At 42.8% G+C, this 26,725-nt stretch overlaps 1 protein-coding gene across 2 annotated transcripts in view; it reads left to right on the forward strand.

The window, feature by feature from the left end:
- Positions 1-26,725, forward strand: part of OSBPL10 (oxysterol binding protein like 10) — a 749,675-nt gene that overhangs the window by 667,915 nt on the left and 55,035 nt on the right. The window lies entirely within an intron of this gene.

Below are 26,725 nucleotides of genomic sequence, written 5' to 3' on the forward strand. Positions count from 1 at the left end.
CTGTGGCAGCACCGCCGAGCCCTGGTGCAATACGTCATGACGCATAGCCTGGGCCAACGAGATGCGGAGGTGGGGCAGATCACCCTGATGGAGTGGTCTCAGATCAAGGACCTATACACCCTTCTGCACAGTTTCGACATGGCGATGAATATGTTTAGCGCTGACAATGCCATTATCAGCATGACAATTCCAGTCATTTACATGCTTGAGCACACGCTAAACATTATTTGGAGTCAGGGGGTGGGACAACAGGAAGGGGAGGAACTACAGGAGGATTCATATGCGCAAGACACAACAACATCACCAAGGTCCAGACGTTCATCATCACCAACGCGGCAGGCATGGGACCATGGGCGACAGGGATCAACAAGGGCACATGGTAGCAGGCGAAATGTTGAGGAAGGTGCAGGAGAACATGAAGAAATGGAGGACGAACTGTCCATGGACATGGAAGACTCAGCGGATGAGGGAGACCTTGGTCAAATTTCAGTTGAAAGAGGTTGGGGGGAGATGTCAGAGGAAGAAAGAACGGTTAGCACCTCTATGCCACAAACACAGCGTGGACTTGGTCCGCATGGCTGCGCAAGACACATGAGTGCCTTCTTGCTGCACTACCTCCAACATGACCCTCGTATTGTCAAAATTAGAAGTGATGATGACTACTGGCTTGCCACACTATTAGATCCCTGGTACAAGTCCAAATTTTGTGACATAATTCCAGCCATAGAAAGGGACGCACGTATGCAGGAGTATCAGCAGAAGCTGTTACTCGATCTTAGCTCGGCTTTTCCACCAAACAACCGTGTAGGTGCAGGGAGTGAATCTCCCAGTTGTAACTTGACAAACATGGGACGGTCTCGTCATCTCCAACAGTCTACCCGTACCAGTAGCACCGTATCTGGTGCTGGTAACAGCAATTTTATTGAATCTTTTCATAATTTTTTTAGACCCTCCTTTGCAAGGCCACCAGAGACAACAAGTCTGACACATAGTCAACGGCTGGAGAGGATGATACAGGAGTATCTCCAAATGAACATCGATGCCATTACTTTGCAAATGGAGCCTTGCTCATTTTGGGCTTCAAATCTTGAAAAATGGCCAGAGCTCTCCAGTTACGCCTTGGAGATTTTGTCGTGTCCAGCTGACAGCGTTGTCTCTGAACGTGTATTCAGTGCTGCTGGGTGTGTGCTGACAGATAAGCGCACGCGTCTGTCCAGTGACAATGTGGACAGACTGACGTTCATCAAAATGAACAAGTCATGGATCCACAAGGAATTTACTACCCCTGTGTCATCCTGGGGAGAGTAAATGCTTGTGGATTTGGAATGTGCTTGATGCAAATCAAAACATCCTGTTTGCAACTAGGGCACAAGTGCTGCCACTGAAGGGGTTAGTGTCTGTGTGGCCCAATTTTTGGAAAAAAGGGAGACTCCGCTTGGAGTAACCCTTGCTTACATTGTTTTTAAAAATGATCCAAGATGAACAGAGCTGGGATCAGGAAAGACTTTGCTACCTACCCCGGTGTCATCCTGGGGACGGTTAAGTATGGCGTATTTTTTAATGTGCTTGATGCAAATCTAGCTGTAAAGTGTACAACTAGGGCACAAGTGCTGCCACTGAAGGGGTTAGTGTCTGTGTGGCCCAATTTTTGGAAAAAAGGGAGACTCCGCTTGGAGTAACCTTTGCTTACATTGTTTTTAAAAATGATCCAAGATGAACAGAGCTGGGATCAGGAAAGACTTTGCTACCTACCCCGGGGTCATCCTGGGGACAGTTAAGTATGGCGTATTTTTGAATGTGCTTGATGCAAATCTAGCTGTGAAGTGTACAACTGGGGCACAAGTGCTGCCACTGAAGTGGTGGGTGTGTGTGGGGCCCAATTTTTGGAAAAAAGGGAGACTCCGCTTGGAGTCACCTTGCGGTGTTTTACATGATTTTAGAAGGGCGTGCCATGCCTATATGTGTCTCCTCCTCTTTTTCCTTGTCCAGCTCTTTTGTTTTCGCATGAGTATATGTCCTTGTGACTTTCCCATGTGTTTGTGTTGTGTTGTGAGTTGTTTGTCACCTTTTAGACACCTTTGAGGGTGTTTTCTAGGTGTTTTTCTGTGTTTGTGATTGCCTGCCATTGTTTTCTATGCGGTTCGAGTTCGGTTCGTCGAACGTTCGACGAACCGAACTCGAACGAGATCTCCGTCGGCGAACCGAACTCGAGCCGAACCGGGACCGGTTCGCTCATCTCTAGTTATTACCTTGCACTACGGCTAATAAAATGTGAGCAACTTATCCAATGCAGGTTCAGTGAGGTGAGATTCCACTGTCACCCCAGCCTTTGATGTAGGTTCACTCGCATCTTCCCTGGTAGATGACGGCTGATTTAATCTGCCATTATCTACCTCTAAAGCTGGGTTCACACTAAACGACAGCGACAACGACGTCGCTGTTACGTCACCATTTTCGGTGACGTAACAGCGACCTTGTAAGTCGCTGTTATGATCGCTGCTTAGCTGTCAAACACAGCAGAAGCAGCGATCATAACGTCGCTGTGCTACATGTTCAGAGAGCAGGGAACCGCGCTTAGCGCTGGCTCCTTGCTCTCCTACAGTACACATCGGGTTAATTAACCCGATGTGTGCTGCAGCTACATGTCACAGTGCAGAGAGCAGGGAGCAGCGCACTGCTTAGCGCTGGCTCCTTGCTCTCCTTGCTACAGTATACATCAGGTTAATTACCCGATGCATACTGCAGCCACATGTGCACAGAGCAGGAGTCGGCACTAGCAGCAAGAGCGGAGGCTGGTAACCAGCGTAAACATCGGGTAACCAGGGAAAGGTCTTCCCTTGGTTACCCGATGTTTACGCTGGTTACAGCTTACCGCAGCTGCCAGTGCCGGCTCCTGCTCGCTTCATTTCGTCGCTCTCTCGCTGTCACACACAGCGATGTGTGTGTCACAGCGGGAGAGTGACGACCAAAAAATGAAGCTGGACATTCAGCAACGACCGGCGACCTCACAGCAGGGGCCAGGTCGTTGCTGGATGTCACACACAGCGACAGCGACGGGACGTCGCTGCAACGTCACAGAAAATGGTGACGTAGCAGCGACGTCGTTGTCGTTGTCGCTGTGTGTGACACCAGCTTAAGGCTGGTTTGAGATGTCCGCGTTTCAGGTACGTGTGATATTCTTTTTTAACACGGATGCCACACGTACCCATGTTATTCTCTGGAGTTATACACACGTCCGTGTTTTCACACGGACCTTGTGACCCCGCGTGGCCTTGCACGTACACACGGAGACATGTCCGTTCTTTTCTCTGGCATCACGGGTGTCATAGGGATCGCACACTGATTTGTGATTTGTGTGACATGTACTGGAGAAAACAAGTGTCTTTGAAATAAAACGATTTTCTATATTCATCTGTGTCCAGCTCTGCTTCCTTCGGCTCTGTTGTCTCCTGCTTTTGAGCCCCGCTAATTATGCCCATTGAATATTCAGTGCACTTCGGACCTGAAAGCAGGAGCATCGCCGATAACAGGTGAGTATCCAGAAAGCAGTGTTTGTGGAGTGACGTCCAGGAGGTCATCAGAGTTCCCAATGAATCTGTGAAGTCACATTTGTACCACCCGTTGCTTGCTGGATACTCACCTGTCACCGCCGATGCTGTCCCCGGTGCTGTCACTGTCAATGCTGTCCCCAGCGATGCTCCTGCTTCGAGGTCCAAGGTGCAGTGAATATTCAATGAGCATAATTAGCGGGGGTCAGAAGCGGGAGACAGCAGAGCCGAAAACAGCAGCGCTGTATACAGGTGAATATAGAAAATCTTTTTATTTCAAAGACATTCATTTTCTCCGGTACGTGTCACTTGTAAGCAAACACAGATGTCACACGTGTGACACACATACAGTTAGGTCCAGAAATATTTGGACAGTGACACAAGTTTTGTTATTTTAGCTGTTTACAAAAACATGTTCAGAAATACAATTATATATATATAATATGGGCTGAAAGTGCACACTCCCAGCTGCAATATGAGAGTTTTCACATCCAAATCGGAGAAAGGGTTTAGGAATCATAGCTCTGTAATGCATAGCCTCCTCTTTTTCAAGGGACCAAAAGTAATTGGACAAGGGACTCTAAGGGCTGCAATTAACTCTGAAGGCGTCTCCCTCGTTAACCTGTAATCAATGAAGTAGTTAAAAGGTCTGGGGTTGATTACAGGTGTGTGGTTTTGCATTTGGAAGCTGTTGCTGTGACCAGACAACATGCGGTCTAAGGAACTCTCAATTGAGGTGAAGCAGAACATCCTGAGGCTGAAAAAAAAGAAAAAATCCATCAGAGAGATAGCAGACATGCTTGGAGTAGCAAAATCAACAGTCGGGTACATTCTGAGAAAAAAGGAATTGACTGGTGAGCTTGGGAACTCAAAAAGGCCTGGGCGTCCACGGATGACAACAGTGGTGGATGATCGCCGCATACTTTCTTTGGTGAAGAAGAACCCGTTCACAACATCAACTGAAGTCCAGAACACTCTCAGTGAAGTAGGTGTATCTGTCTCTAAGTCAACAGTAAAGAGAAGACTCCATGAAAGTAAATACAAAGGGTTCACATCTAGATGCAAACCATTCATCAATTCCAAAAATAGACAGGCCAGAGTTAAATTTGCTGAAAAACACCTCATGAAGCCAGCTCAGTTCTGGAAAAGTATTCTATGGACAGATGAGACAAAGATCAACCTGTACCAGAATGATGGGAAGAAAAAAGTTTGGAGAAGAAAGGGAACGGCACATGATCCAAGGCACACCACATCCTCTGTAAAACATGGTGGAGGCAACGTGATGGCATGGGCATGCATGGCTTTCAATGGCACTGGGTCACTTGTGTTTATTGATGACATAGCAGACAAGAGTAGCCGGATGAATTCTGAAGTGTACCGGGATATACTTTCAGCCCAGATTCAGCCAAATGCCGCAAAGTTGATCGGACGGCGCTTCATAGTACAGATGGACAATGACCCCAAGCATACAGCCAATGCTACCCAGGAGTTCATGAGTGCAAAAAAGTGGAACATGCAATGGCCAAGTCAATCACCAGATCTTAACCCAATTGAGCATGCATTTCACTTGCTCAAATCCAGACTTAAGACGGAAAGATCCACAAACAAGCAAGACCTGAAGGCTGCGGCTGTAAAGGCCTGGCAAAGCATTAAAAAGGAGGAAACCCAGCGTTTGGTGATGTCCATGGGTTCCAGACTTAAGGCAGTGATTGCCTCCAAAGGATTCGCAACAAAATATTGAAAATAAAAATATTTTGTTTGGGTTTGGTTTATTTGTCCAATTACTTTTGACCTCCTAAATGTGAAGTGTTTGTAAAGAAATGTGTACAATTCCTACAATTTCTATCAGATATTTTTGTTCAAACCTTCAAATTAAGCGTTACAATCTGCACTTGAATTCTGTTGTAGAGGTTTCATTTCAAATCCAATGTGGTGGCATGCAGAGCCCAACTCGCGAAAATTGTGTCACTGTCCAAATATTTCTGGACCTAACTGTATGACCATACCTATGCATGTGGCTTGTACTTGATTAAACACTGACATTTGAAACCGGCCTAACAGATGCAGGTGGATCGGAGATCTGCCCACGGCTGTAAACCAGTTAAATCCTGCTGTCAGTCTGTGACAGCGGCATTTAACATGCTCTGGCAGCGGGGTCTGTCAGTTCTCCTGCCCATTGGCGCGCCCATGACATAATCGATGACCCCCATGCCTGTCATTATGATTTTCCTCTGATAGCAAATTCACTCACCCAAGGGGACAAATAAAATAATTTAAGGCTATGTGCGCACTGGAAAAAGGAATTTTCTCAAGAAAATTCCGCAGGCATTGAAAGATTACCGCACCTGCGGTAAAAACCGCGGCAAACCGCACCCGAAAACCGCATGCGGTTTGCTGCGGTTTTACCGCGTGCGATTTGGTACATGTGCTTTATTGCATTCAATGCAATAAAGCACATTGAAAAAAAGATAAATCATTTCCTTCTGAGGTAGATAGTACATAGATAAATAAGTAGACAGAAGAATAGATAGAGGGATAGATAGAGGGATAGATAGATAGAGGACAGATTGCTGCATTTCTCACGGTCGGTAGTGAGTTCACATTACCGGTCGTGGGAAATGCCCTGTGGTTAGCTCTGCTGTCTTGCTGCGAGGCTGCATTCAGAGCTGTGTCAGTCACGGCTGGATGTAAGCATCGCAGGACCTGTGGATTACGTCGGAGCTTTGTTTCGGGGGGGGGGGGGAAGGGTTAATAAACGGGTGAACGAGCCTTTTTTGTGTTTTATTTAAAATAAAGGATTTTTCGCTGTGTGTGTTTTTTCACTTTACTTACGGGTTAATCATGTCAGCTGTCACATAGACGCTGCCATGATCAATCCTGGACTTAGTGGGGGCGATCCGCTGCCATTCACTCTTTATTACCTGCATCGCCACTGCATCACGGCATCTAGAAGAGCCGTGGACACTCCGGTACTGTCGCATAATGCATGCGACAGTCCCGGGGCAGCTGCGGCTGATATTCTCGGCTGCGGGAGGTGGGAGGGAGGCGGGGGACATTAACCCTGTGCCTTGCCCTCCCCAGCCTGAGAATACCGGGCCGCCGCTGTGTGCTTATCTCGGCTGGAAGGTAAAAATACAGCGGAGCCCACGTGTTTTGTTTTCTATATTTCCGTTTGCTTTCTATGTGTATTCTATATGTCTGTGTCTGTGTTCTATGTCTGTGATGTCTGTGTGTGTCTGTGATCTGCGTGTGTGTTTACTCTCTGCTCCGCTTCCTCTTCCTGTAATGACATCACTTCCCTGCAAAACCGCAGGCAAGCGATCTACATTACCGCAGGTAAACCGCGAAATACCGCAGGGAATAACGCAGGAAAATGCAGTGAACCGCACAGAATTTGCTGCCTGCGTTATTCCCTGCGGGATTTCACGATTACATTGGAGTCAATGTAGTGAAATCCCGCAGCGATGTGCGGAAAAGAAGTGACATGCAATTGTTTTTGCTGCGGGAATACCGCAGCAAAACTTGTAGCTGTCAAATTCCGCCTAGTGCGCACAGGATTTTTTTTTCCCATAGGTTTTGCTGGTGAATCACTGCAGAGATGTTATGAACATTTTCTGCAGCGAAACATGCAGCAAAACCGCAGGAAATCCGCGGCAAAAAACGATAAGTGCGCACAGGGCCTAAAGGGATTTTTTTTTTTATAGAATGAAAGAAAAAAAAAACCCCACAAATTCAAATCACCTCCTTTTCGCCGAATAAAAAAAATACACCTTTGTGTGCCGGCAGGCCTCAAAATATATGTGGGTAGACCAGGAACCAGGCCTGACTGTTACATCATTTGCCCATGGAAAGCTGTAGACAAAATGCACTCCTAAAATATGGGGAGCCCTGCCCCTATGTGTACAAAGTACAAAAAAATAAAGCAAAACCAAAGAAATAAGTCAGAATGCTCTTTAGTATAAGTTCAATGTGTAGGTGCACATTCACACTGTGACTATTAAAGGGAATATGTCAGCAGGTTTTTGCTATATGTAAGCCACAAGCAGAATGCTGCAAGCATTAACACAGAAAATTCAGGGCTGCCTGTCTTGTCAATGTCTCATATATTGTTTATTTGTTATGCTTGTTGAAGCAGCAGGACCCTTATCCTTGCAGGACTAGAAAATCATGTGATGTGCAGTCCAACACGGCCCCTCCTCTGATTGATATCTGTCAATGTGCAATCTATATAGAGAAACAAAAAAAGACCAGCTACTAGAGAATAAAATCACCTGTGGCTAATGGAGGAGGGGTGCACAGTCAAAGGGCATGACTCCATAATCTAGCCAAAAAAAACTGACGGCACTACCAAAATGCAGTCTGAACAGGTGCAAAACTGAACATGACATAATAACAAAAAAGAAAGACAGTTGCACTCTGAAATGCTAATGCGTGCAAATTATGAATGTAAGAATATAGACATGCATTACTGCTTAAAGTGAACCTGTCAGGTGCAATATGTACCAGAGCCACGAGCAGTTCTGAGTGCATATTGCTAATTCCTGCCTAATTATCCATGCCAGTAGTAGCATAGATAAAGAGATCTTTAGAAAAATTATTTCTAAAGATCCTTCAAAATATGCTAATGAGCGCAGGGGCCAGTCACAACGGCGTTAGTGTCCTTGGTTAGTCGGCCCACTTAGTGTGTAAGTACGCCCCTGTGGGCATGCAAACTTGCTAATCAATGCTCAGAGTCAGAGGCATGGTCGCGCTCACCTCTGCTGCCACCGTGCCCGACACTAGATTTCGGTTCAGTGCGAATGACCCCGCACTTCAAGTTATATACACTATAGGGGGCTTTACAAGCAGCGACATCACTAGCGATGTCGCTCATGAAAGCACCTGCCCCCGTCGTTTGTGCATCACGGGAAAATCGCTGCCCGTGAAATTGCTAGTACCCGTCACACGGACTTACCTTCCTAACGACGTTGCTCTGGCCGGCAAACAGCCTCTTTTCTAAGGGGGCAGTTCGTGCGGCGTTACAGCGACGTCACACGGCAGGCGTCCAATCGAATCGGAGGGGCAGAGAGCAGACGCATGAAAGTCACGCCCACCTCGTTGCTGGAGGATGCAGTTACGGTGTTGTTTGTCGTTCCTGGGGTGTCACACGTAGCGATGTGTGCTGCCTCAGAAACGACGAACAACCTGCGTCCCCACCAGCAACAATATTTGGGAAATGGACGACGTGTCAACAATCAACGATTTGGTGAGTATTTTGCATCGTTAGCATTCGCTCGTACATGTCTCATACAACGACACCGCTAACGAGGCCGGATGTGCGTCACGAATTCCGTGACCCCAACGACATCTCCTTAGCGATGTTGTTGCGTGTAACCAGGCCTTAAGAAGCCTGTTGTACATGTCCTGGCTTCAAACTGGTGTAGTGCACATGACCGGAAGTGTCGGGGATTTCTGATCATGCGTAGTGACCCTATGCCCAGCGTTCTGAGGTGGTGCAACGGACACAGGTATGATGATGCTGGGCAGTGGGCATTGAATAGCATGTTAGCACACCCCTGTGGCTAAGAGGGCGGAATGAGTGCAGGAACTAACGCCCTTGTGACTAGTCCCTGCCCTCATTAGCATAGCATAAGGATCTTAGGAGATACTCTTTCTAAAGATCTCTTTATGTATGCTACTAGATGCTGAGACAGGCAGGGATTAGTAATATGCACCTCAAACTGTTTGTGGTTCTGGTCCCATATTGCACCTGACAGGTTTCCTTTAAGGAAATCTAGGAAAAATTGAGCTATTTAGCATAAAAAAACCTCTCTCTCTGGGTTAAAAACCTCCATGTGTATAGGCAAGTAGGATTACAATAATGTATGACCCCGGCATTATTAATAAAGTAGAAAAGAAAGACTGGCACCAGTATGATTTGGAATAAAATTTGTTTCTTTTTTGTTTTATTTCACAAAACGTGTGTCCAAAAAAAGTGTTAAAAATTTCAGTCAACAATATTAGACGTTTCGACGCTATTGTATTCTTCAATATTGACTAAAAAGAAAGAAGAACCTGCTTGATTCAAATAAACCGAGAAATCGTCTCAATATGAATTTTCAATGTTGCAGCATTTACCTTTTGACATATATTGATGTATAGTGAGACTTCTTAATTAATGTTGTGAATATCCAGACGTCATAATGCAAGACTAGGAAATGGTCATGTGAACTGCTCCTTCTGATAAATCTCCAAATATTATTATATTATTGATAGGCAGTCTATTAGAAGGCCAGTGAAAGTGTTAATTTCTTACAGGTATGTGTTGCACAGCATTAATTGCTTAATACATATAGGGGTAAAACCCCTCAGGCAATATATCCTGAAAGCACATATAAACCTGCAAATGTGGGCCACTAGAACTGCTAATGCTATAAGTCCAATGGAGATCAGTCAGGGCAAATAGAAAAGATCCCTTGTTGGCGTGTATAGCGTCACACGTGTAGGAACCTGCTACTAAAAATTACATGTGGCTCATAGGGGAGGGGTGCACAGTCAGAAGACATGACCCCATAATCTAGACAAAAACACTGATGGCACTCCCAAAATGCAGTCTGAACAAGTGCAAAACTGAACATGACATATCTCTATGGAGAGCCTGGTGTTGGTAGGACAGCCCTCTGCACTCTGCTACATGACTAAAGACAAAAATTCTGATTGACTCACAATTGTTGCACCCAGTAATCTAAGTGGATACATTGTTGGATTCATGATATCTTTGCCTACATAAGGCTGCTCTCAAATGAGGTAGGAAACACCTGCTGGCAGATTCCCTTTAACAAAATGTCGGTTAAAAACAACCTAAAATCCTGTTTATATATAAGTAAATACGATACGATACGATGCACTTTATTGATCCCGTGGGAAATTATGGTATCACAGCAGCACAACTTAAATCATAACATGAATTACTTAATTGACAAGACAGTAGAGTTGATAGAAGAACATTATACATTAGATTACGACATACACAGCGGGTGAACTGAAAGTAGAAGAAATAAAGTAGACATTCACCTTGATGAGTTAACACTAATGTTATTGTTGTACATTCCCATCGCAGTTGGCACAAATGATTTCCTATATTTTTCCTTCTTACACCTCAGAAGGATTAGCCGGTTACTGAAGGTGCTCTTCTGTCTCATATAATGGATGTGCATTCTTATTCATAATTGCCAGACACTTTTTCAAAGTTCTTCTCTCCACTACCTCCTCCAAAGAGTCCAGTTTGCAGCCAACAGCAGAGCTTGCCTTCTTGATAAGCTTATTCAGCTTATTAGCATCAGAGACCCGCACACTACTACCCCAGCATATGAGTGCAAAAAAGATGGCACTTGCCACTAGAGACTGGTAGAACATTTCTAACATTTTGCTGCACACATTAAAAGACCTCAGTTTCCTTAGGAAATACAATCTGCTCATCCCCTTCTTGTAGACCATCTCTGAGTGGCAGCTCCAGTCCAGTTTACTATCCAGGTGGACCCCCAAATATTTGTAACTCTCCACCTGCTCTACCTCCTGACCAGCAATAGTGATCAGTAAACATTCCATCTTTCTCCTGCTATAGTTGGCCACCAACTCCTTAGTTTTCTTAACATTTAGTTGTAGATAGTTACCATGGCACCAATCCACAAAATTCGACACCACCCTTCTATATTTCCTCATCCCCCTGGTCCCCCCTAATATATCCAACAACCACGGAGTCATCCGGGAATTTTTGAAGGTGACAAAAATCAGATTTATACTGAAAGTCTGATGTATACAGTGTGAATAGAAAAGGCGCTAGCACCGTTCCCTGAGGGGCACCTACACTGCTCAATAATCTGCTAGACACAACCGCTCCCATCTGTACAAACTGTGGCCGATCTGATAGGTAGTCAGTTATCCAATTTCTCATCCCCTCCTCCACCTTCATATCAGTCATCTTTTTGTGTAGTAAAAGTGGCTGCAGGGGGTTAAATGCACTCGAGAAATCAAGAAATGAATAGTAATAGTGTTTGTAAGTAACATAGTTACTTAATTTGCACTATTTTGATCAAATAAATGTCAAAGTCAGCCCACCGCAACAAGGTGTACCCAAACAGAATGGACCCAAACTCTTGTAGTTCATATAGCTTCATACCAGTACGTCTTAAAATAGAGGCAGAATTTTACCATATGTCTACCTTAGGTCAGTATTTTTGTTATAAACACCCTAACCAAAAAAAGGTATATAAGCTTAAAAGTTTTGCTGTCGCAAAAAGAAACTCAATATAACGTACTGATGCACTGGTACCATACCCCAGAGGTCCTTGGTAGGCTCTTTCCTAATTCATCGGACCAGTGCTGGAGGAGTATGAAGGAGAGAGGGACCCTCCTCCATATCTTTTGGGATTGCGAGGTTCTTTCCTCTTTCTGGATAGATGTGAGTGAGCTACCCCACAGAGCTCTGGGGTATAGGGATGCTCTGGATCGACTTAGTGTCTCTCCCTCGGGAGTTGCAAAAGATTCAACCAGGCTGCTCCTCCATATAGACTTCGGTGAAATGCTTGATAGCCTCACACTGGAAAAAGTCTTTCTCCCATTCTCCAAGAACTGTAGTTAAGAATTCGGTAAACAAGACGGATCGAGTATCTTACAGCTTGAATTAACAACCATCTGGACAAATTTCAGCGTATAGCGTCACCTTGGTACCTTTATGTCGGTGACTGACACTGGACGTTGAACTGAGCGATACGCATACTTTAGTGCCCTACTCGGGTGTCTTGCGCATAACTTGTGTATGTGAAGTCCCCCTTCCCTCCGTCCTTTCTGTCTTAATGTCTCTCCCTCCTCAATGTTTTGTCTGATCTTGCTGTAGTTACTTGATTTGTAGACTTTGTTTTTATATGGAAAAATTCTTCAATAAATAAAGAATTAAAAAACAAACAAACAAAAAAAATAACGTTTTGCAGTAATGTTTAATTTTTTTCAATTCAATTTTCAAAACCTAATTTTCCAAGGACCACTTCGCGATTTTAAAAAACTGTATCTCTCCAAGTATTCAAAACCACATTGATAAAGTTTGTTCACTCCTCAGGTCCAACACAGGAATTATCACACAGTCTAAGGAAAAATTGAATTAAAAAATACATATTTTTACTACAATGTTGTTTAGTGCAAAAGTTTTTATTTTCACAAGGTAATAAGGAAAAAAAAAAACACTGACTGGGAACACGGGAAGCCTCAGAAAGTAGGAGCACTATCTGACTTTTGGAGATTGTCCTGGAATAGTTTGTGGGTGCCTTCTACAATGTGTTTCTAAGGTGCCTGAACAGATGAAACCCCCATCTGGGAATACATCTACACGTGTAATGACTTTTTTTTTTTTTTTTTTTTACCCCAGAATTGTTTTTGAGAAATAAGCATGAGTTGCTGCTTTAGATTGAGAGTTTCAAATGTCAGTTTAGTGCTTAATTGTGCTTAGTTTACACACCCTGTAAATTAAGGGCATTTTCTCCGCTAGTGTAATGCCCATAGGTGTGAACACTAACTGCAGTTTAGGTACACTGTGGGGTTAAGAAAGGAGTGAAAAATGTGGACTTAGGTGGATGTATATAACTGGGGTTTTCTTTTTAGGATGGAGGATTTAATATTGCTTTTTCAGAGCCTTTGTGCTACCAGTAAAGTGGATATTTCCATTCAAGATGTGATGTACAAGTGGGGGCTCATTTTTTTTTTGGGTTTGAGTTGAAGCGTTTTTCTTACCTTTTTTGGGGTGCCTGACAGTTTGGATCACTTTTAAGGATTGGTTCACATTTATTCTATACTAAGAACTTACATCGGGGTTGCTGCCAAATGCAGGATTTAGACAGAACTCACTATAGTGTGGTACATAGGGTTACTTTTGCTTAGTGTGTTCTGGTGGTGTCAGTTTTTTTGGGGGTGCACGAAACAAAGGTCATTTGCACGATTATGCGTGCCTAAGAAGATGTCTCTATCTGCATCTTTATTCTGTTGTTGGGTATTTCGTCTGTATCTTGTTTTTCCAAATTTAGCCGGAAACTTTAAGAATAGAGCATAAAACACAGGATAAATGTGAACCTAATCTTATTATGAGTGTTGGGAGGCATAATGAACAAAGCAGCAGCTCAAGAACTGAACTTTATTCATATTACTTTGGTGTACTAAGCATTTTTTATGGCTTTTTATTCTGATATTTTGGGAACAGAATGATCAAAATAGCGATTCAGGAATAGTTTATATTTTAGTGGTTCACCGTGCGGCAAAAGTAATAAGGCAGCTTTATTCTTGGGGTCTGTATGATTACTGTGATATCGGATTTATATAGGTTTTTTATGTTTTTATAATTTTTCACACAAAAAACAGTTTTGTAGATACGTTTTATTCCTCTTTTTGTGCAGCGTGATGATAAAAAAGAGCATTTTTATACATATTTTGTTTTTACTGTGTTCACTGTAGAAGTTTAAATATTGTAACAATTTTACAAATCAAATCATTCTGAATGCAACAATTCCAAATGTGTACTTTATTTTTACGTAAAAAAAAAAATGTGCATTTATTGTCGAAACACTTTCTGAACAGCAGTTACGGTACTTTTTAAACAAATTTTCATTAAAAATTAAAATTCACTATCCTTTTAAGCCGGAGTCGTGTTGTTCACTTGTCTCAGCTGTTCGAGACAATTTAGCTTTCTTAGCTTTTTGATTAACTTGCTCATTAGATGGTTATTTTTTGGGTGCCATTTTAAAAAAACAGTCCTTTTGAATTATCATCCTTTGTAATCACTTCACACTGATCAGAGATCTAATAGCTGAATATATATATATATATTAGCACAAAACGTGTGTTCTGAAGCATCTCACATCTGTTATGAAAACTGCCTCAGCCAGACTCTTCTAGTTGTCCACAGCAACTAATCAGAGCTCAGCTTTCACTTTACCTCAGCAACTTTAATGCTGTAAGCTGCAATCTGGTTGCTATAGGCAACAAAAGTGATCTTATCTTGGGCAAAAGCTGTGGTTTTGCATTCAACATACACACACCCGTTTCTCCTTTATTTCTATAAAGCCTACATTCAGGGGAACAATTCTTGGGAAAGGGGAGATTTTGAGTTTAAGGCTATGTGCGCACGTTGCGTAAATACATGCAGTTACGCTGCGCTTTGTAGCGCAGCGTAACTGCATGCGTCCTGCGTCCCCTGCACAGTCTATGGAGATTGTGCAGGGGCCGTGCGCACGTGGCGTTTAAGAGCGCAGCGCTTCGGCTACTGCCGAAGCGCTGCGCAAAAAGAAGTGACATGTCACTTCTTTCCTGCGCTTTGCCGGCAGCTCCTGCTCTGTCTATGGCAGGAGCTGCAGGCAGAGCGCATGGAATCGGCGCTCACTACGGACATTTCTGCAGCGATCTAAAGTGCACATGTGCTCTTCAGATCGCTGCAGAAATTTCTGCAGGGCTAGTACGCAACGTGCGCACATAGCCTTATTGTGCGCAGTATTTTTAGTCTGGTTGTAAAGACAGGCAATGCAAAATTTCACTTAAATTGGGTGAAAACTGTGGTTTTGTATTCAACAGGCTACTACACACAGATTTTCTGTTAGTATAGATATAAAAATACTGTATATATTTTACTTGATCAGTGGTTTAATACTTTGCAGCACGTATGCATTGCAGGATATGAGACCTGTCAGGGTTACACTGACAGGAGACGTCTCTTAGAACATGCTTATGTCAGTGTCTAACAGGCCTCTGTAACTGACCGACTCCTATGTCATTTTTTTACCTCCGGTTATCATTACAACCATAAGGAGATTGGGGTAAAAGGGAGAACCTTCTCACAAATCTTTGGATGCCACGATCGCTATCAAGCTCAGAATCTAGAAGGTTAAACAGGCAGGGACAGTGCTAACAATAGCCATGGCTGTTAAGTTCAGTAGGCTCGACTGCCAATTAAGCCGAACTCAAAACAGTGGTCATTCTGGCACAGTTCTTGTTGATGTAACTATATGTCAAAATGCACAAACTCTTTTTCTGTTATGATAAACATGTGCATCAAATGTCAGGAAGGGGTGAACGATCTAAGGCTGGAGATGTCAAGATATCAATTATAACGCTAAATGTTAAAATATATTTTTGTACTGTGTTAGAAAGTAGAGAAAAAAATTGTTTAAAAGAATTGAGACTCCTCAGTGGTTGATACCTTTTAATGGCTGACTGAAAAGATGGTAACAATAGCAACCTTTTGAGACTACTCAGGTCTCTTCATCAGGCTCAGTATAATGCAAAATCTGAAAAGTCACTTATTTATACACAACAGGACATAGACTTCAGCAGTAAATAAGACAAGTGACGTGAAGCAGAACTATCAGTATACGAAGGGGCAACAGTTGTGGCAGTAAATATTGCAGCAGTTCATAGATAAGCAGTGTAAAAGTTTTATTGACCTTTTATTGAGGTCTGGTTGGTCCAAAGTTGTGATGCCCCCAGATGATCTGAAGAGCACATTTCTTAATTGATGTAAATCAATTACATCAATTAAGAAATGTGCTCCTCAGACCATCTGGAGGCATCACAACTCTGGACCAGACCTCAGAGGTCAATAAAACTTCCACACTGCTTATCTATGAACTGCTGCAATATTTACTGCCACAACTGTTTGTCCCTTTCCATACTGATAGTTCTTCTTTACATGACTTGTCTTATTTACTGCTCCATTCTATGTCCTGTTGTCTATAAATATGTGACTCTTCAGATTTTTTGTTATACTGCGCCTGACAGTGTTTGATTGGCCAGCAAACCACATAGAGAATCTATGGGGTATTGTCAAGAGCAAGAGGCGACACCAGATCCAACAATGCAGATGAGCTGAAGGCTGCTATCAAAGCAACCTGAGCTTCCATAACATCTCAGCAGTGCCACAGGCTGATCGCCTCCATGCTACATTGATGCAGTAATTCATGCAAAAGGAGCCCCGACCAAGTATTGAGTGCATCTACTGTACATACTGTTCAATAAGCCAATATTTCTGAGTTTATAATCATTTTTTTCAGTTGGTCTTATATAATATTCTAATTTTCTGAGATAATGACTTTTGCGTTTTCTTTGGCTGTAATCCGTGATCATCATTAAAAGAAATAAACACTAGAAATAGATCATTCTGTAGTGACTCTATATAATATATGCGTTTCCATTTTTGTATTGAATTACTGAAATAAATTAACTTTTTGATGATATTCTACTTTTTTGAGATGCACTTGTATCTAAGGGTGCAGTGAGCATCTTGAACCCATTGGTGCGTCACAGAATTTTATAATATTGGGCTGCAAAAATGAAGTATTGTGGGTTTTTTTTCCACTATAATGATACTAAAGGTCCAAATTTTTAATTTTCACAAGCGTAACAGGAGACTATGGACCACAAAATTTGTTACGCAATTTCTCCTTAGTATACTGATACCCTCTAATGCCTGTCTGGAATCACAGACTCAGACTGGCTCTAACGGACAGGCTAGAGGAAAGCCACTCATAAAGTAGGACTCCGAGAACCCTGAAACCCTTTAACCCCTATACAGGGATTTGGAATTACACAGGGCCCCAGGGATCACTACCCGTGGGTAGGCTGCAGTCCGATGAGAGTAGTAGTCAGGCAGGGTCAAACCAGGAAATGCACAACAGGGACAAAATCAGGCAGGCAAGGACGGAATCAGGAAACCAGGCAGAGGTCAAATCCGGATTTGGTAGCAAGGTACAAAAACGGCAGATAGGAGGGTAGTCAGAGAACAGGCAGAAATCAAAACACAGGACTCACTATACAAAACAGACCAGGAACCAGGAATTCAGAACTATCTCTGGCAGTGACCAGCAGACAGAAGGGGGAATTAGAAGGGTGTAGTGTCTTCCCATTGGCTGTAGCTGAATGGTGGTAACTTCAGCTGGAAGACACACGCCACCTACAATCAGCCAGTGGTACTGCAAGTTCCAGGGAAACCTAGCTTAGTGGATGAGTGGAACGTGCGCCCACCACAGCCACTGGCACCGATTCCTCTCCTATCACCAGCCCTATCCACAGCAGGAACACGGCACTGACTGGTGATCGAAGCCGAAGTCTCAGGAGCGAACACTGCTGGGGACGTGACCTACCCCTTATGCGGTCAGAAAATACTTTTCAGGCACAGTGTAAATCTCACAAACAGGAACACCATATCAGAGGGCAGATTTTGCTGAAAGAATTTGCTGGTGCCATGTTAAATTTACAGAGCCTCTGATGTCATGACAGCAAAACCAAACACAAGTGACCCCATTTTACAAACTACACCTCTTAATGAAATCATCTAGCACTGCAGTCAACAATACACAAAATGTTTTACCATTGGGCGGTGAAAAAAATAATTACACTTTTGCCACTAAAATGTAATTTTAGCCACAGATTTACACTTTCACAATGGAAATGGGTAAAAATGACCAGATAATTGTTACACAATTTCTTGTGAATGTGACAATACCCCATTTCTGACTGCCGTACCTTTTGGCCATATGGCGAGACCGCTATTTGACTTTTGGTGCTCAATTTCCTAGAACAGTTTGGAGACTCCATATACTGGGCCCTTAAGTGTGAGAAGAGCAGAAACCTCCCTCAAGTGACTCTAATTTGAAAATTACCCACACTGGGAATCCATCTACGGGTGCAGTGATGATTTTGACTATAGGTGTTTTTCAGAAGCAAGCAGCAATAGATGTTGCAGCGTTAAAATGGAAATCTGCCATTGTAGTACCTACACATTGTAGTAAAATTAAGCTAGATTCCTCATTACAGCAATGCCAACCGTGTGGATGCTAACTGCAGTTTAGACACACTGTGGGGCTCTGAAGTGAGAGGGCACTTGGATTTGGGAGCGTAGCTTTTGCTAGATGTCTTTTAGGGAGAGCCTGAGCACTTTTTCAGAGCCTTTGTGCTACCAGTAATCGGGAAACCCGTATACAGTGGAACCTCGGTTAACAAGTAACCCAGTTCACAAGTATTTCGCTATACGAGCAAAGCTTGCTGTAAATTTGTAACTCCGTTTACGAGCAGGCTTTGCCATACGAGCAAATACTCACCGCACACATTTCCGGTTCCGCACTTCCACCGCGCTCTAACCCGCATTTGCAGTCCGCACAAACACACACAAACACGCACAAACACACATATATTATGCTCACTTGATCTTCCGTTTCATCGCCGGCCTCCTGGTTGTTGTAGTTTGCCGCTACAGGATGTGTATCGGGTCGATGTCAGAACTTCCGCTGTCAGCCGCTACTCAAAGGCAGCGCGCTAATCAATCAGAGGTAAGCGGCTCCTGCCTTTGATGTCAGCGCTCTGGCAGCGGAAGTTCCGGCATCGGTCGCGATGGTTATCTGATACACATCCTGTATCGGCGAACTGCAAGAACCAGGAGGCCGGCGATAGAACGGAAGGTAAGGTGAGCATAATGTGTGTGTGCGTGTGTGTTTGTTTGTCTGTGTTTGTACATGTGTGGAATGGGACATTGAAGGTTGTGGAACGAATTGTCTGCATTCCAATGATTTCTTATGGGAAATCTTGCTTTGCTAGACGATTAACTTGGTTAACAAACACACTCCCAGAATTGTTCTCATTAACCAAGGTTCCACTGTATTTCTGTTAACAGATCACAAACCTAAGTGGGGACTTGTTTTTTGTGGATTGAGAAGAAGCTTTTAATGGTGGCATTTTGGGGTACACAACATTTTGGATCAGTTGACATTTGGCCTGTGCTTTACACACTGAGTGCTTACATCACGGTTTCCATCTAAATCTACAAAATACGTGATTCAGATGAAACCCCCAAGGGATCCATTCACTAATGAGGCAGCAGAGATACTCTGGACTCTTTATGGCTTCTGTTCTGTGGTATCGGACTTTTATGATTTGCAAAAAAGAGGTGGTAGACCGCACTGTTATGTACGCCTAAAATTAAGGGCACAGCCTGATCATAAACCAGAGAAAGTCCACAGTGTTTTCATCCGCCTCATTATGGAGAGTCTTCCATTGGGGGGTCTATCCGAATAGCGCATTTCATAGATTTAAATGGAAACACTAAAGGGTACTTTACACGCTGCGATCTCACTGAAAGCGATCGTACCCGCCCCCATCGGTTGTGCAACACAGGCAAATTGCTGCCCGTGGCGCACAACCTCGCTTACACCCATCACACGGACTTACCTGCCCTGCGACGTCGCTCTGGCCAGCGAACAGCCTCCTTTCTAAGGGGGGCGGTTCGTGCGGCATCACAGCGACGTCACACGGCAGGCGTCCAATAGAAGTAGAGGGGCGGAGATGAGCGGGACGTAACATCCCGCCCACCTCCTTCCTTCCGCATTGCCGGTGGATGCAGGTAAGGAGATGTTCGTCGCTCCTGTTGTGTCACACATAGCAATGTGTGGTGCCGGAGGAACGAGGAACAACATTGCTAATAAGCAGAGAACAATTTTTGGTTTCAGGACGACTTCTCCGCGGCAAATGATTTGACCGCTTTTGCAATCGTTTAAGGTCGCTCGTACTTGTCACACACTGCGATATCGTTAATGACGCCGGTTGTGTGTCACAAACACAGTGACCCCGACGATAAATCACTAACAATATCGCAGCGTGTAAAGCCCCCTTAAGTAGTGAAGAGCACAGGATAAATGTGAGCCATGTGGTACAAGTGATTAGATTGCTTTGTTCTTCTGTTTGATGCGATTACAGAAATACCAGATTTATACAGTTTTTTGTTTTTTTTGTTTCGCTGCCATCACACTCTAAAAATCCCTTTTTTTGCATCACCTTATTTTAATAGCTATAATCTTATATTTCTGCTGTCAGTCTTGTGAAGGTTGTATTTTTTAAAAATGAGTTGATGTTTTAATTGGTACCATTTTCGGGCACATAATATTTTTTAATTTCTTTCTATTCCAATTTATGGAATGCAAAATTAACAAAAAACAGCAATTCAGAAATATTTTTTTTTTTATTTTTATGCCTTTCATCATGTGGTAAAAGTGACAAACTGCTTTAGTCTTTGGGTCAGGGCGATTACAACAAATCCACATTTATCTATTTTTTTATACTTTTTCACTTTTACACAATAAAAGCAATTTTATAGAAAAAGTATTGTTTTTGCATCACTGTATTCTGAGAGCTGTAGCTTTTTTATTTTTCCACTACTGATAGAGCTGCATGGCAGCTTGCTTTTTGCTGAACAAGTTTACATTTTCAGTGTTAGTATTTTTATTTACATTTGTTTTTTTGATAGCTTTTTATTCTATTTTTTATTTCAGCGGTATCACGAAAAAAGTTTTTTGCCATGTTTTAATTTTTTTTTATTCTGTTAACTGTAGGAGGAATTAAATAGTGTGACCGTTTTCTATAGATCATATTCTGGGTGTGGCAATACCAAGTATGTGTAACTTTTATTATTATAATCACTGGTCTCATGTATTGCAATAGTCATGTATTGCAATGCATGAGACCTACACTTGGCAAATTGCCTGTTAGTTGCAGCCATAGGCAGGGTCTAACAGGCCACTATACATGGCACACCAGGAGGTCATTGTTTGACCTCTGGATGCCATGGCGACCATTGTCCCCCCATGATTTCGTCACAGGGGGTGCCAAAGAAAGTGATAGAGGGAGCCCCCTCCCTCCTACAACCTTCCAGATGCCGCAATCACTATTGGTTGCGGCATCTGGAGGGTTTATCATCCAGGGTCTATGTGGGCACTATCTCTGGCTGTTGCCACAGGATCTTAGCTGTCAGGTGTGCCAAGCTCTGGTGGTGATCATGCGGGAAGTGCTGATATATCAGCACCTCCTGCACAATCATGCTGTGATTGGTTAGTCAGATTGATTGACCAATCCCAGTGATCTGACTGCATTGACTGATGAATTGGGTCCCCACACCTCTTCCTATGCTGGTCACCTGTAAGTGACAGCTGTCTGCATAGAACTATCACTGTGTGTTTTCACAGTGTGACAGTTTAAAGACATGACATAGATATCACGTCAAGATGCAGGCACTGACACCCGATCATGATTATAGTAATTCGGTGTTAAGGAATCTGTCGGCAGGTTTTTGCTACCTCATCTGAGAGCAGCAGGATGTAGGCAAAGAGACCCTGAATCCAATGATATATTACTTAGATTACTGGGTGCAGCGGTTCTGACACAGAGTTTTTAGATTTAGCATGCAGCAGTGCTGAAAAAGCTGGCCACACCCTCACCACAGCCTCCATGTACATGGTCTTTACACCATAGGTGCTTATCAGAAATCGGGTTGAGTGACCACGCACCATCGAAGCACAGCAATGATAATCACCAAGTGATAAAATCTTCAGTTTAAGTAAACCACAGCACACAGCTTGATATGTGACACATTGTTAAATTCTGTGTTTTAACTCATACCTCTTGCTCTCCTCCGATTACACATCAAAAACCTGCTGACAGATTCCTTTTAATGTATATATGCATTATGTTCTATAATGACCTCTCACCAGTATTATAGCTTTCATTCATTCATAATGGATGACTCCATTTCAGAACAAAGCAAATAATGCTAATGTGACCAGAGCCTTGAAGTGTTAATGTCAAATGGCTATAGTGTATAATAAAGTATTAGGTTATGTTCACAGTTTGGGTATTTGCTGTTGCGTTTTATCAGTGTGTTTTTCATGATTTTTTTGCATTTTTGAAAGACGCAGCGTGTCAATTTTTTCAGCGCTTTTTCCTTGTTAAAAGCTAGGAGTGTGAAAAAAAAACGGAACTGCTGCATTTTTACTGCTTTATTAGTGAATAAAATATCTTTATTAAACATTCAATATACACAAATAAACTAAAAATGCAGCAAAACTTGCTGTTTGAAAGCCGCTTTTTTTCTTCCAAAATAGCAAGTTTTAGCTGCAGAAAGAACGTAGCAATAATGCAACTTGTGAACAGAACCTTAATCTTTCCTCCACAACCTTGGAAGTGGGGTATGGAATCTTTTGCCTTTGGACATTAAATTACCGACTTGATTTACTGGGGTGAAATCTTGTCTGGTTTCTTAAATATATTAAAACCTTGAACCAGAGAAAACTATTTTTCTTTAATGTCAAGTTGATTTAAGGAACAAAGTATTAAATGTATTTGTTCCCTTGGGCTTTAACTATTATGCATGCAGTGTCAGAAAAATAATACATTTATTGTCACAGCTGAGAACCTTGTTCAGTGTGCTGTAAAGTCTTGCCAAGTCGAGATGAACTCCATTAGTCTAGTCGCCACTGATCACTCTCCAAACACTGTAAAGATGTCATAACGCAGAATAATATGCAACCAACATGTCTTTATATCACTTGAACAAATTTTCATAGAAGAAAAGGGGTATAGCATGCTGTAATAGTACATGTCAGGTAGATATCATCTGACTACAGTAATCCCCATAGGTAGGATCTAATTATAGAAGGAACATTCCAGTCTAACTGCAAAATATGTGAAACCACACAAAGGAATGATTTATCCAAATTTTATTCATTAAATGTACATACAAGTTAAAACAGGAGTGCACACACATACTCCTGATTAGTAATAATCATCACTTATGAGGACATTGTAACCTCACCAACGTGGGGACCAAGACCGGATAGAAAGTATATCTACTATGCTTAGGAGAATAAACGGCAGATTGCCAGTCACAATACCCCTAGGTTATCCCCAAGCATAGATAGTAAACACCCCCAACCTAACTCAGGTACCGGATATGCAGTGCTAACCGGGGGTGCAAAAGCACAGCCGAGTCACATAAGTATTAAAGGTACATACCGGAAGTCGAAGTAAGTAGGGGAGCCGGTCCAGGGTCCACGCCCGACGCGCGTTTCGGGTACCTTTCTCAGGGGCACCGCACGCGTGTGGTGCCCCTGAGAAAGGTACCCGAAACGCGCGTCGGGCGTGGACCCTGGACCGGCTCCCCTACTTACTTCGACTTCCGGTATGTACCTTTAATACTTATGTGACTCGGCTGTGCTTTTGCACCCCCGGTTAGCACTGCATATCCGGTACCTGAGTTAGGTTGGGGGTGTTTACTATCTATGCTTGGGGATAACCTAGGGGTATTGTGACTGGCAATCTGCCGTTTATTCTCCTAAGCATAGTAGATATACTTTCTATCCGGTCTTGGTCCCCACGTTGGTGAGGTTACAATGTCCTCATAAGTGATGATTATTACTAATCAGGAGTATGTGTGTGCACTCCTGTTTTAACTTGTATGTACATTTAATGAATAAAATTTGGATAAATCATTCCTTTGTGTGGTTTCACATATTTTGCATGTCTTTATATCACGTTTGTAAGGAGCTTAACAGTTAACTGTGTAGATTTTATGGTTTGTCTACATACTCTCAGTATATAGCCTCTTTGAATGATGTACAGTTGAAACCAGAAGTTTACATCCACTATCTAAAAAGACACATTTGTATGTTTTTCTCAATATTTAACATGAAATCAGAATAAACCTTTTCCGCTTTAGGTCAATTAGGAACCAAAATTATTTCTATTTGTCAAATGCCAGAATAATGAGAGAGAATGAATGTTTTAAGGATTTTTATTACTTTCTACAAATTCAGAAGTTTACATACAGTGAGTACTATGCCTTTAAACAATATGGGACAGCCCATATGATGATGCCATGTCTTTGGAATCTTCTGATAGATTTATTGGCAATATCTTTTAATTAGAGACACACCTGTGGATGTATTTTAATGCACACCTGAAACACACTGCTTCTTTGTGTTGCATCATGGGAAAGTCAAAAGAAATCCACGAAAATCTCAGGAAGAGAATTGTGGACTTGCATGTTTGGTTCATCCTTGGGTGCAATTTCCAGATACCTGAAGGTGCCTCATTCATCTGTACAAACAATTATACATAAGGGCAAACAAGATGGAAATGTCCAGCCATCATACCACTCAGGAAGGAGACTGGTTCTGTGTACGAGAGATAAACATGCTTTGGTCAGACATGTGCATATCAACCCAAGAACAAAAGCAAACTTGTGAAGATGCTAGCGGAAGCTGGTAAGATTGTGTCATTATTCACAGTGAATTGAGTACTGTATCAATATGGGCTACAAGGCCACTCTGCCAGGAAGCCATTACTCCAAAAGAAACATAAAAAAGCCACTTTAATGTCCGCAAATACACACAGGAACAATGACCTTAATTTCTGGAGACATGTCCTGTGGTCTGACAAAACTAAAATTGAACAGAGTGAAGCTTTGAAGCCTTAAGGGCCCGTTACATGCTATGATATATCTAGCGATATGTCGTCGGGGTCACGTCGTTAGTGACGCACATCCGGCATCATTTGACATATTGTAGCGTGTGACAGCTACGAGCGACTGTTAACGAGCAAAAATACTCACCTTATCGTTGCTCATTGACACGTCGCTCATTTTCAAAAAATCGAACGTCCCTCTGCGCTCCGGTTGTTCATCGTTCCCGAGGCAGCACACATCGCTCAGTGTGACACCCCGGGAATGATGAACTGCAGCTTACCTGCGTCCCGCTGGCAATGCGGAAGGAAGGAGGTGGGCGGGATGTTTACGTCCCACTCATCTCCGCCCCTCCGCTTCTATTGGGCAGCTGCTGTGTGACGTCGCTGTGACGCCGAACGTCCCTCCCCCTTCAGGAAGAGGATGTTCGCCGCCCACAGCGAGGTCGTTCGGAAGGTAAGTACGTATGACGGGGGTTACCAACTTTGTGCGACACGGACAACAAATTGCCCGTATCGCACAAACGATGGGGGCGGGTGCGATCGCACGTGCGAACGCACGATAAATCGTCCCGTGTAAAGCGGCCTTAAGAACACCATTCCAACAGTGAAACTTGGGGGTAACCGCATCATGTTAGGTGGTTGTTTTGCTGCAGGAGGTACTGGTGCACTTCACAAAATAGACGGCATCATGAGGAAAGAAGATTTTGTGACAATACGAAGCAACATCTCAAGACATCATCCAGGAACTTAAAGCTTGGGCAGAAATGGGTCTACCAAATGGACAATGACCCGAAACTGGTTACAAAGTTACAAAGTGGCTTAAGGATAAAGTCAATGTTTTGGAGAGGCCATCACAATGCCTTGATCTTCATCCTATCGACCAGATGAGGAGGAGGTGGGCTAAGCAGAGTAGTAGTAGTAGTAGGAGGAGGCGACACGAACAGAGAAATGTGCACCGATCCTCAGTGGTGTTAGGACATGCACGAAAACGGTTTCCTCCTAAGGTACAGCCAACATTAATTTACACCCTGCCGACTCTGTTTTCACATTTCACAGTCACAGCCAAAACTTGAAGGATACCCTCACAGAATAACATTTAAAAAAAAAAAAAGCTATGAGAGAGCCTGTTTTCTGCATCTGCAGCATTCTCAAAATACATAATCAGTTAGCTTTAATCCAGCTTTACTAGCATCTGTAGCAGTGTCAGAACATAATGTTATTGAGTTTCAGCCCAGCTTTGTCAGTGTCGGCAGCAGGTCCCCAACACAGAATTACTGAGTTGCATATTAACAAATATAGCACAAAAATTAGTACACCCTCACATTTTTTATATATTTTATAACTTTTCATGGGACAACACTGAAAATATCACACTTTGACACAATGTAAAGTAGTCTATGGGGAAATCCTGCACATACAACTTAGGGTACACCAAAGAGAATTAACATGTTGCACATTTGAAACATATCGCAGGTCAATTTATGCTGAGTAAAGACTACTATAAATCCCATCAACTTTGCTAGAACTGTATGTATTTGGCATCAAAACTGCATAAAACCCTATTTTGGGTGCACAGCCGAATGGATCCCCTTTTGTGCCAGGCAGGTGCTGGTTGTTTTACACAGTAGACATCTGGCCGAAAACTGTTATTTTTTTTATTTATTTTTTTTGTGGGGGGGTGGGGGGGAGCAAATTGTTTTTTTGTTTTTCTTTTGCTTTTTTTTGTATATGGGGTTCAAGATTTGTAAATATACCTCTGACCTTGAACCAAACTTGCAACTCAAAACTTGATATTGGTAAACGACCCTGCTAAATTGATCTAATTTGAAAGCTTGTGTTGTTTCTTACTTAACAGTAAATTGATATTGTGACTATATGCTACA

The sequence above is a fragment of the Anomaloglossus baeobatrachus genome, chromosome 6 (genome assembly GCF_048569485.1).
Source record: "Anomaloglossus baeobatrachus isolate aAnoBae1 chromosome 6, aAnoBae1.hap1, whole genome shotgun sequence".
Taxonomy (NCBI): Eukaryota; Metazoa; Chordata; class Amphibia; order Anura; family Aromobatidae; genus Anomaloglossus; species Anomaloglossus baeobatrachus.